Here is an 11,034-nt window from a genome sequence, read left to right as displayed (position 1 = left end):
ATTGGCTCCAACCACTAGAGCCCAGGGAAACCTACTGAGCTCCCAGGCTGGTCCCCCACCTTCCAAAGACCCCTCCAGGCCGCATGGGTCCTGGGGGCATAGGAGGGAGGCGGGGGCGGGGTGGGGGGGGCAAGGAAAGGCATGTGGGAGGGGCCCTCCAGGACCAGAGGAGTGGGAGAGGGTGTTAGCCCCACCCACTGGAACCCTGGAAACCTACTGATCTCCCAGGCTGACCTCCACCCTCTAAGACCAGAGGCGGGAGACATGCCTGGGCCCCTTCAGTTCTGTTGAGCCTAAGCCCCACCCCACACACCCTCCAGGGTCTTTTCCAGCCCTGTGATTCCTAAGAATAGGCCCCACCCACTGCTCAAACCCCACCCCTCATTAAGCCCCACCCACCACAGCCAAGGCCTTTTCCACCTTTTTCTTTTGTTTTCTCCTCCTCTTTTTTACTATTATGGTTCTGTTTTACCTTCAAGGTGTTGCCTCATCTATATTTTTATATACTTTCTAACATATCTGTTACTTTCCTAGTCTAATTGTATTTTTTACTTTTTGTTTTCCTTTTTTTTGGCCACCCCACACAACCTGTAGTATCTGGGTTCACGAGCAGGAAGTGGGGCCAAAGCTCCTGCAGTGGGAACTCCGAGTCCAAAACACTGGACTAATAGAGATCCTCAGACCCTGGGGAATACTTTATCAGTGAGGTCTCCCAGAGGTCCTCATCTCGGCACCAAGACCCAGCTCTACGCAAGAGCCTACAAACTCCAATGTTAGAAGCCTCAGGCCAAGCAACCAGTAAGACAGGAATACCATCCCACTCATAAAAAAAAAAAAAGAAAAAAAAAGAAACAGCAGAAAAATATGTAACAGATGAAGGAGCAAGGTAAAAACCTACAAGCCCTAGGCAACCTACCTGAAAAAGAATTCAGAGTAATGACAGTAAAGATGATCCAGAGTCTCGGAAAATAGAATGGAGGCATGGATTAAGAAAAGATAAGAAATGTTTAACAAAGATCTAGAAGAACTAAAGAACAAACAAACAGAGATGAACAACACAATAACTAAAATGAAAAACATACCAGATGGAATCAAGAACAGAATAACAGAGGCAGAAGAATGAAAAAGTGAGCTGGAAGACAAAATGGTGGAAATAACTGACGAGGAGCAGAATAAAGCAAAAAGAATGAAAACAATCGAAGATGATCGCAGAGACCTTTGGGACAATATTAAACACACCAACATTCGAATTATACAGGTCCCAAAAGAAGAAAAGAGAAAGAAAAGGGTCTGAGAAAATATTTGAAGAGATTATAGTCAAAAACTTCCCTAATATGGGAAAAGAAATAGTCACCCAAGTCCAGGAAGCACAGAGAATCCCATACAGGATAAACCGTAGGAAAAACACACCAAGATACAAATTAATCAAACTAACAAAAATTAAATTCAAAGAAAAAATATTAAAAGGAGCAAGGAAAAAACAAAATATAACATACAAAGGAATCCCATAACATTATAAACTGATTTTTCAGTGGAAACTCTACAGGCAAGAAGGGAGTGGCAGGATATACCTAAAGTGATGAAAGAAAAAATTCTACAACCAAGGGGCTTCCCTGGAGGTGCAGTGGTTGAGAATCTTCCTGCCAATGCAGGGACACGGGTTTGTGCCCTGGTCTGGGAGGATCCCACATGCCGCCGGATGACTAGGCCTATGAGCCACAACTACTAAGCCTGCGCGTCTGGAGCTTGTGCTCTGCAATGAGAGCCCGCGATAATGAGAGGCCCGCGCACCATGACAAAGAGTGGCCCCCACTCGCCGCAACTAGAGAAGGCCCTCACACAGAAACGAAGACCCAACACAGCCAAAATAAATAAATTAATTAATTAAATTTATTTTTTAAATACTCTACCCAGCAAGGATCTCATTCAGATTCAGAGAAACTGAAACCTTTTCAGACAAGCAAAAGCTAAGAGAATTCAGCACCACCAAACCAGCTTTACAACAAATGCTAAAGAAACTTTTCTAGGCGGGAAACACAAGAGAAGAAAAAGACCTACAATAACAATGGTAATAGGAACATACATATCAATAATAACCTTGAACGTAAATGGATTAAATGCCTCAAACAAAAGACACAGACAGGCTGAAGGGATACAAAAACAAGACCCACATATATGTTGCCTACAAGAGACCCACTTCAGACCTAGGCACACATACAGAATGAAAGTGAAGGGATGGAAAAAGATATTCCATGCAAATGGAAATCAAAAGAAAGCTGGAGAAGCAATACTCATATCAGATAAAATAGACTTTAAAATAAAGACAAGAGATAAGGAAGGACACTACATAATGATCAAAGGATCAATCCAAGAAGAAGATATAACAATTATAAATGTTTATGCACCCAACATAGGAGTACCTCAATACATAAAGTCAATGCTAACAACCATGAAAGGGGAAATCGACAGTAATACAATAATAATAGGGGACTTTAACCCCTGCTTACACCAATGGACAGATCATCCAAACAGAAAATAAGGAAACATTAACTTTAAATGACACAAGAGACCAGAAAGATTTAATTGATATTTAAAGAACATTCCACCCGAAAGTGACAGAATACACTTTCTTCTCAAGAGCGCACAGAACATTCTCCAGGATAGATCACATCTTGGGTCACAAATCAAGCCTCGGAAAATTTAAGAAAACTGAAATCGTATCAAGTATTTTTTCTGACCACAACGCTATGAGACTGGAAATCAATTACAGAAAAAAACCGTAAAACACACCAATACATGGAGGCTAAACACTGCACTACCATATAACCAAGAGATCACTGAAGAAATCAAAGAAGAAATTTTAAAGTACATAGGAACAAATAACAACGAAAACACAACAACCCAAAACCTATGGGATGCAGAAAAGCAGTTCTAAGAGGCAAGTTTATAGCAATTCAATCTCATCTCAAGAAACAAGAAAAATCTCAAACAAAAAATCTAACCCTACACCTAAAGCAGCTAGAGAAAGAAGAACCAAGAAAACCCTAAGTCAGTAAAAGGAAAGAAATCACAAAGATCAGAGCAGAAATAAATGAAATAGAAATGAAGAAAACAATAGCAAAGATCAATAAAACTAAAAGCAGGTTCTTTGAGAAGATAAATAAAATTGATAAACACTTAGCCAGACTCATCAAGGAAAAAAGGTAGTGGATGCAAATCAATAAAATTCGAAATGGCAAAAGGAGAAGTCACAACTGACACCAGAGAAATACAAAGGATTATAAGAGACTACTACAAACAACTGTATGCCAATAAAATGGACAACCACAAAGAAATGGACAAATTCTTGGAAAGGTACAATTTTCCAAGACTGAACCAGGAAAAGTTAGAAAATATAAACACACCTATCACAAGTAATGACATCGAAACTTTAATTAAAAATCTTCCATAAAACAAAAGTCCAGGACCAGATGGCTTCACAGGCAAATTCTACCAAACATTTACAGAAGAGCTAACAGCGATCCTTCTCAAACTCTTCCAAAAAACTGCAGAGGAAGGAACACTCCCAAATTCATTCTATGAAGCCACCATCACCCTGATACCAAAACCAGACAAAGATATCACACAAAAAAAGAAATTACAGACCAATATCACTGATGAACATAGATGCAAAAATACTGAACAAAATAACAGAATCCAACAACACAGTAAAAGGATCATACACCATGATCAAGTGGGATTTATCCCAGGAACACAAGGATTCGTCAACATAGGTAAATCAAGGTGATACACCATATTCACAAATTAAGGAATAAAAACCATACAATCGGGCTTCCCTGGTGGCACAGTGGTTGAGAGTCCGCCTGTCGATGCAGGGGACACGGGTTCGTGCCCGTCGGGGAAGATCCCACATGCCACGGAGCATCTAGGCCCATAAGCCATGGCCACTGAGCCTGCGCATCCGGAGCCTGTGCTCCGCAATGGGAGAGGCCACAACAGGGAGAGGCCCGCGTACAGCAAAAAAACAAACAAAAAACCATAAAATCATCTCAATAGATGCTCAATAGAAGAAGCTTTTGACGAAATTCAACACTCATTTATGATAAAAACTCTCCAGAAAATGGGCACAGAGGGAACCTACCTCAACATAATAAAGGCTATATATGACAAACCCACAGCAAACACCATACTCAATGGTGAAAAACTGAAAGCATTTCCACTAAGATCAGGAACAAGACAAGGATGTCCACTCTCGCCACTCTTATTCAACATAGTTTTGGAAGTCCTAGCCACAGCATTCAGAGAAGAAAAATAAAAGTAATACAAATTGCAAAAGAAGTAAAACTGTCACTGTTTGCTGACATGATGACATGATACTACACATAGATAATCCTAAAGATGCCACCAGAAAACGTCTGGAGCTAATCAATGAATTTGGTAAAATTGCAGGATACAAAATTAATGCACAGAAATATCTTGCTTTCCTATACACTAACAAAAAAAGAGAAATTAAGGAAACAATCCCATTCACCACTGCAACAAAGAATAAAATACCTAAGAATAAACCTACCTAAGGAGGTAAAAGACCTGTACTCAGAAAACTATAAGACACTGGTGAAAGAAATCAAATATGACACAAACAGATGGAGAGATATACCATGTTCTTGGATTGGAAGAATCAATATTGTGAAAATGACTATACTACCCAAAGCAATCTACAGACTCAATGCAATCCCTACCAAACTATCAACGGCATTCTTCACAGAATTAGAACAAAAAATTTTACAATTCATATGGAAACACAAAAGACCCTGAATAGCCAAAGCAATCTTGAGAAAGAAAAACGCAGCTGGAGGAATCAGGCTCCCCAACTTCAAACTATACTGCAAAGCTACAGTAATCAAGACACAATGGAACTGGCACAAAAACAGAAATATAGATCAATAGTACAGGATAGAAAACCCAGAGGTAAACCCACACACATATGGCCATCTAATTTACAACAAAGGAAGCAAGAACACATAATGGAGAAAAGACAGCCTCTTCAATAGTGGTGCTGGGAAAAGTGGACAGCTACATGTAAAAGAATGAAATTAGAACACCACCTAACACCATACACAAAAATAAACTCCAAATGGATTAAAGACCTAAATGTAAAACCAGACACTATAAAACTCTTAGAGGAAAACAGAGGAAAAGAATACTCTTTGACATAAGCCACAGAAAGATCTTATTGGACCCACCTCCTACAGTAATGAAAATAAAGACAAAAATAAACAAATGGGACCTAATGAAACTTAAAAGCTTTTGCACAGCAAAGGAAACCATAAACAAGACGAAAAGACAACCCTCAGGGGCTTCCCTGGTGACTCAGTGGTTGAGAGTCCACTTGCCGATGCAGGGGACACGGGTTCGTGCCCCAGTCCAGGAAGGTCCCACATGCCGCGGAGCGGCTAGGCCCGTGAGCCACGGCCGCTGAGCCTGCGTGTCCGGAGCCTGTGCTCCACAACGGGAGAGAGGCCACAACAGTGAGAGGCCTGCATACAGGAAAAAAAAAAAAAAACCAGACAACCCTCAGAATGGGAGATATTTGCAAATGAAACAATGGACAAAGAATTAACCTCCAAACTATACAAACAGCTCATGGAGCTCAATAATAAAAAACCAAATAATCGAATTAAAATTGGGCAGAAGACCGAAATATACATTCCGCCAAAGAAGACATACAGATGGCCAAGAAGCACATGAAAAGATGCTCAACATCACTAATTATTAGAGAAATGTAAACCAAAACTACAATGAGATATCACCTCACACTGGTAAGAATGGCCATTATCAAAAAATCAAGAAACAATAAACGCTGGAAAGGGTGTGGTGACAAGGGAACCCTCCTGCACTGTTGGTGGGAATGTAAGTTGATACAGCCACTATGGAGAACAGTATGGTGGTTCCTTAAAAAACTAAAACTAGAACTACCATATAAGCCAGCAATCCCACTACTGGGCATATACCCTGAGAAAACCATAATTCAAAAAGAGGGGCTTCCCTGGTGGCGCAGTGCTTGGGAGTCCGCCTGCCGATGCAGGAGGCGCGGGTTCGTGCCCCGTTTCGGGAGGATCCCACATGCCGCGGAGCGGCTGGGCCCGTGAGCCATGGCCGCTGAGCCTGCGCGTCCGGAGCCTGTGCTCCGCAGATGGGAGAGGCCACAACAGTGAGAGGCCCGCATAACGCAAGAAAAAAAAAAATCCTCAACAAAATACTAGCAAGCAGAATTGAACAACACATTAAAATGATCATGCACCATGATCAGGTGGGGTTTATCCCAGGGATGCAAGGATTCTTCAATATACACAAATCAATCAATGTGATACACCATATTAACAAATTGTAGAATAAAAATATCATCGGTTCCTTAAAAAACTACAAATATAACTACCATATGACCCAGCAATCCCACTACTGGGCATATACCCTGAGAAAACCATAATTCAAAAAGAGTCATTAAAAAAAAAAAAAAAAAGAGACATGTACCACAATGTTCACTGCAGCACTATTTACAATAGCCAGGACATGGAAGCAACCTAAATGTCCATCGGCAGATGAATGGATAGAGAAGATGTGGCTCATACATACAATGGAATATTACTCAGCCATAAAAAGAAACGAAACTGAGTTATTTGTAGTGAGGTGGACAGACCTAGAGGCTGTCATACAGAGTGAATTAAGTCAGAAAGAGAAAAACAAATACCATATGCTAACGCATACACACAGAATCTAAAAAAAAAAAAAAAAGGTACTGATGAACCTAGTGGCAGGGCAGGAATCAAGATGTAGACATAGAGAATGGATTTGTGGGGTGGGGAGGGGGAAGCTGGGGAGAAGTGAGAGTAGCATCAACATATATACACTATCAAATGTAAAACAGTTTGCTAGTGGGAAGCAGCCACATAGCACAGGGAGATCAGCTCGGTGCTTTGCAAAGACCTCGAGGGATGGGATAGGGAAGGTGGGAGGGAGGTTCAAGAGGTAGGGGATATGGGGATATATGTATGCATATGGCTGATTCACTTTGTTGTACAACAGAAACTGACACAGTATTGTGAAACAATTATACTCCAATAAAGATCTATTAAAAAAAAGATGAAAGTCATAACAGAAAGACATCTTTAAAAGTATGAAAGAAAATAACCAGTCTAGAATTCTAAAATGCTATTAAAATTCTACATAGAAGATAACTATTCTAAAATTCTATATCCAATAAAAATTCCCTTAGAAATTGAAGGCAAAATATATTTCAGGCAAAAATGAGAGAAGTCCTCATCATAAGGCATGTATTAAAGGAAACACTAACAAGTTCTTCAGAAAGTAAAAAGATCCCAGAAGGAAAATGAAAATACAGGAAGAAATGAAGGCCAAGTGAAATGGTAGATATGTAAATACATGTAAAATTGTTTAATACTATCAAAATAATATTTCATGAGATTAAAATGTATGACAGCAAAAACAAAAAGTAAAGGTGGTTAAGTGGCATTAATACGTTCTAAGATACTATCATTGTCTAGGAAATAGAAACAATAATTTAGTCTCTACTAAATCAAGCATGCACGTGTTAACCTCTGGAGAACCATTAAAGAAATTCTGAAATAATGTATAACTAAAGCTAATAGAAAAGGAAAAAAAATCTGTTTAAGAATCACACTGCTCAGAGATGAGACAAATAACCCTTGGTTGAATTGTATTTCCTTCCAATCTCTGTCTGTACACTTGCGTTTTTACTAAATTAGAACTTACTAAATATACATTTAAATTTTTTGCATTAAAAAATAAAGCTAATAGAAAAATCTAATGAAAATAAAGGATTTTTTATTAAAAAGAAAACAAGAAAAAAACAGACAAGTAAAAAAACAAATGCTAAGACAGTATATACAAACCAAATACATCCTTAACTACATAAATGCCAATGGAATAAATACTCCATTTAAAAGAAAAATATAGTCAGACTGGAGGAAAATAACTAAACTGTGTATGACATACACACCTTAAATAGAACGACAAAGTAAGTTTGAAAGTAGAAGAGAAAAAGCATAACATGGAAAATTATCCAAACACTAACCCAACAAAAGCCAAAAATTGGTGTAGCTATAATAACATCAGACAAAGATGGCATTAAGGCAAGAAGCACTATTAAGAGGTCAAAAGAAGTCTTTTATTAATGACCACAGGATGAAACCACCAGGTAGGTAAAATAATTCAAATGTACATGCACCTCATTTTATATCTTCAAACTATATAAATCATAACAGTAACTGAAAGAGAAACAGACAAATCCACTATCAAAGTGAGAGACTGTAATATATCCCTCTCACTAATATAAAAATCTGAAGAAAATTAGTAAGGATGTAAAACACTAAGCACAATTAACAAAAATGACCTAAATGACACATTTGGAACACAGCATCCAACAGTCATTTAGTGCACAGTATTTTCAAGTACACATAAAGATTAACAAAATTGATTACATGTGGCTTGAAAGACTAAATTATTCAAATATGTTCTGACCATTATAAAATTTAGAAAGAAACTAACTTGAAAATACCCAAATGTTTGGATATGAATACACTTCTAAATATTTCATTGGTCAAAAAAGAAACAAAAATTAGGAAACATTCTAAGCCAAATACTGAAAATTTAACATATCTCAAGAAGTTAGAAAAAGACAGAAAATTAAACCCAAAGAAATTGAAACTAAGGAATAAACAGAATTTAATAAAAACAAGTGTACTCATCCAGCACCCAAATCTTGGTGTCTAATACAGCATTCTCAAATAAAAGAAACCAGGGCACTATGGAGAAATGGCTGATTCTAGGGCTGGGACAGGGATTTCATTCAAAAACAAAACAATGAGATTGTATCAAAGGAACAGTCAACTGAAAGAGCTCCTAATGGCCAAAGCTGGAACAATTTGAGCAATAAAGTTACTGGATTATAATCAAAAGTATGAAATAAATACACATGAGTCCATACTGATATAAACGATCAAATAAATAATTAAATGGGGGTGAGTAAACAAATATCTTGTACAGAAGAATCCCAACTAATTTATGTAGATATACTCCCTCCACAGAGAGGTGGTGACAAAAACCTAACTTTAAAATATTCAGGGAAATGCAAGACCAGAGAACAGCTAAGATAATCTTAAAAGAATAAAAAGGCTAGTGGATTTATACCTGGCAGATCATGACTTAGTATAAAATTAAGTATGGTACTGACCTGTTGTACAGTACTGTCCAATGAAAGAAACAAAGTCCAGAATACCCTAACATAGATAAACATTTTTATGGCCAAGGGGATATGTCAGTGCAGTGCAGCAAGTATGGCCTTTTTCAATAAATGCTACTGGGCCCAACCGGATATCTATATGTAAAAAAAAATGAATACTCACTCATTTCTCTTACCTTATATAAAATTTAATTTTAAGTGTACTATAGACAGAACTTGAAAGCAAATAAAATTATTCTAGGAAACTTTTTTCATGAGCTTGGGACAAGTAAAGATTTCTTCAACAGGACAGAAAAATGTACTAAACAAAAAAGAAAGTAAATGTATAAACTGAACTAATTAAGAGTTCTGTTAATCAAAAAAATAAACTACCACAAAGAGTAAAAAAGCCACTAAGTGGAAAAGATATTAGCAACAAACGGCCTGTATTCAGAAATTATATATAAACATATATATATCATATGCCATCAATTTCTCTCTGAAATATATATCCAACTGAACTGTATGCACAAAAGCATCGGAGTAATACACAAGAAGGATCATAGCAGCATTATTCCATACAGCCATAAACTGAAAACAATCCAAACAGCCATCAACAGAAAAGTCACAGAGTCACACAATGGAATACCATACTGCAGAAAGAATGAACTGCTGCACGTCTTAACATGGATAAAACTCACAAACAAAATGTTAAGCAAAAAGATGCTGAATATAAACAATACATATTATATGAACATATTTATATTAAGGTCAATGACCAACTAACCGAAGTATAATGTTTAGGGACCCAGCTTAGGAGGTAAAAACACAGAACACAGCAAGAAGGTGATTACCACAGATATCAGGATAGTGATATGATACTGCAGACTTAGTAATTAAGAAGGCATAGGGCTTCCCTGGTGGCGCAGTGGTTGAGAGTCCGCCTGCCGATGCAGGGGACACGGGTTCGTGCCCCGGTCCGGGACGATCTCACATGCCACGGAGTAGCTGGGCCCGTGAGCCATGGCCACTGAGCCTGCGTGTCCGGAGCCTGTGCTCCACAACGGGAGAGAGGCCACAACAGTGAGAGGCCTGCGTACCGCAAAAAAAAAAAAAAAGGGCGGCATAAGAACTGTTCTGACTGGTTGATGATTACATGGGTCTGTTCCCTTTGTGATAATTAATAACTGTACTTGACTGTGCATGTTATCTGTCAATTTTTAAGAGTTTATTAAAATAATTAGATGCTAAGTGAGAAAAGCAAAATGCAGAAAACTGTATGGTCTTATTTTTCTAAAACATAACGCAAATGTATCCATTGTATTTATATGCTATCATTAAATTCCATTTAAGCTGGACTAAGGCTTAAATATAACACTCAGAAAATGAAAACTTTGCAAAATAAAAAAGGGGGGAAGGAACCTGGAAGAATACAATCCACATGTAAGGGAGACTTTCCTAACCACATCTGGGAAACACAATCTCAAAAACAAAAGATAAACACATTCAATTGTATGAAGAGTTAAAACCGTGTTATATGTTTTTCCATACAAAATATCTGTAAATTGGATGATAAACAACGTGTTAACATAATATACAAACTACAAAAGTTAAAATTAGAAATTTCATAGAAGAATTCAGAGTCAGCACATATAAAGTTGTTAAATTCTCTAGTAATAAGGAAATTCAAATTAAAATAGTAAATCACTTTATACCCCTCACACAGGCAAAAATGTTTAAAATGCTATAAAATCTACTAATGGTATGTAGGAAAA

The sequence above is a fragment of the Lipotes vexillifer genome, unplaced genomic scaffold (assembly GCF_000442215.2).
Source record: "Lipotes vexillifer unplaced genomic scaffold, Lipotes_vexillifer_v1.1 scaffold571, whole genome shotgun sequence".
NCBI classification, from domain to species: Eukaryota; Metazoa; Chordata; class Mammalia; order Artiodactyla; family Lipotidae; genus Lipotes; species Lipotes vexillifer.
Note: the sequence above shows the minus strand (reverse complement) of the source record.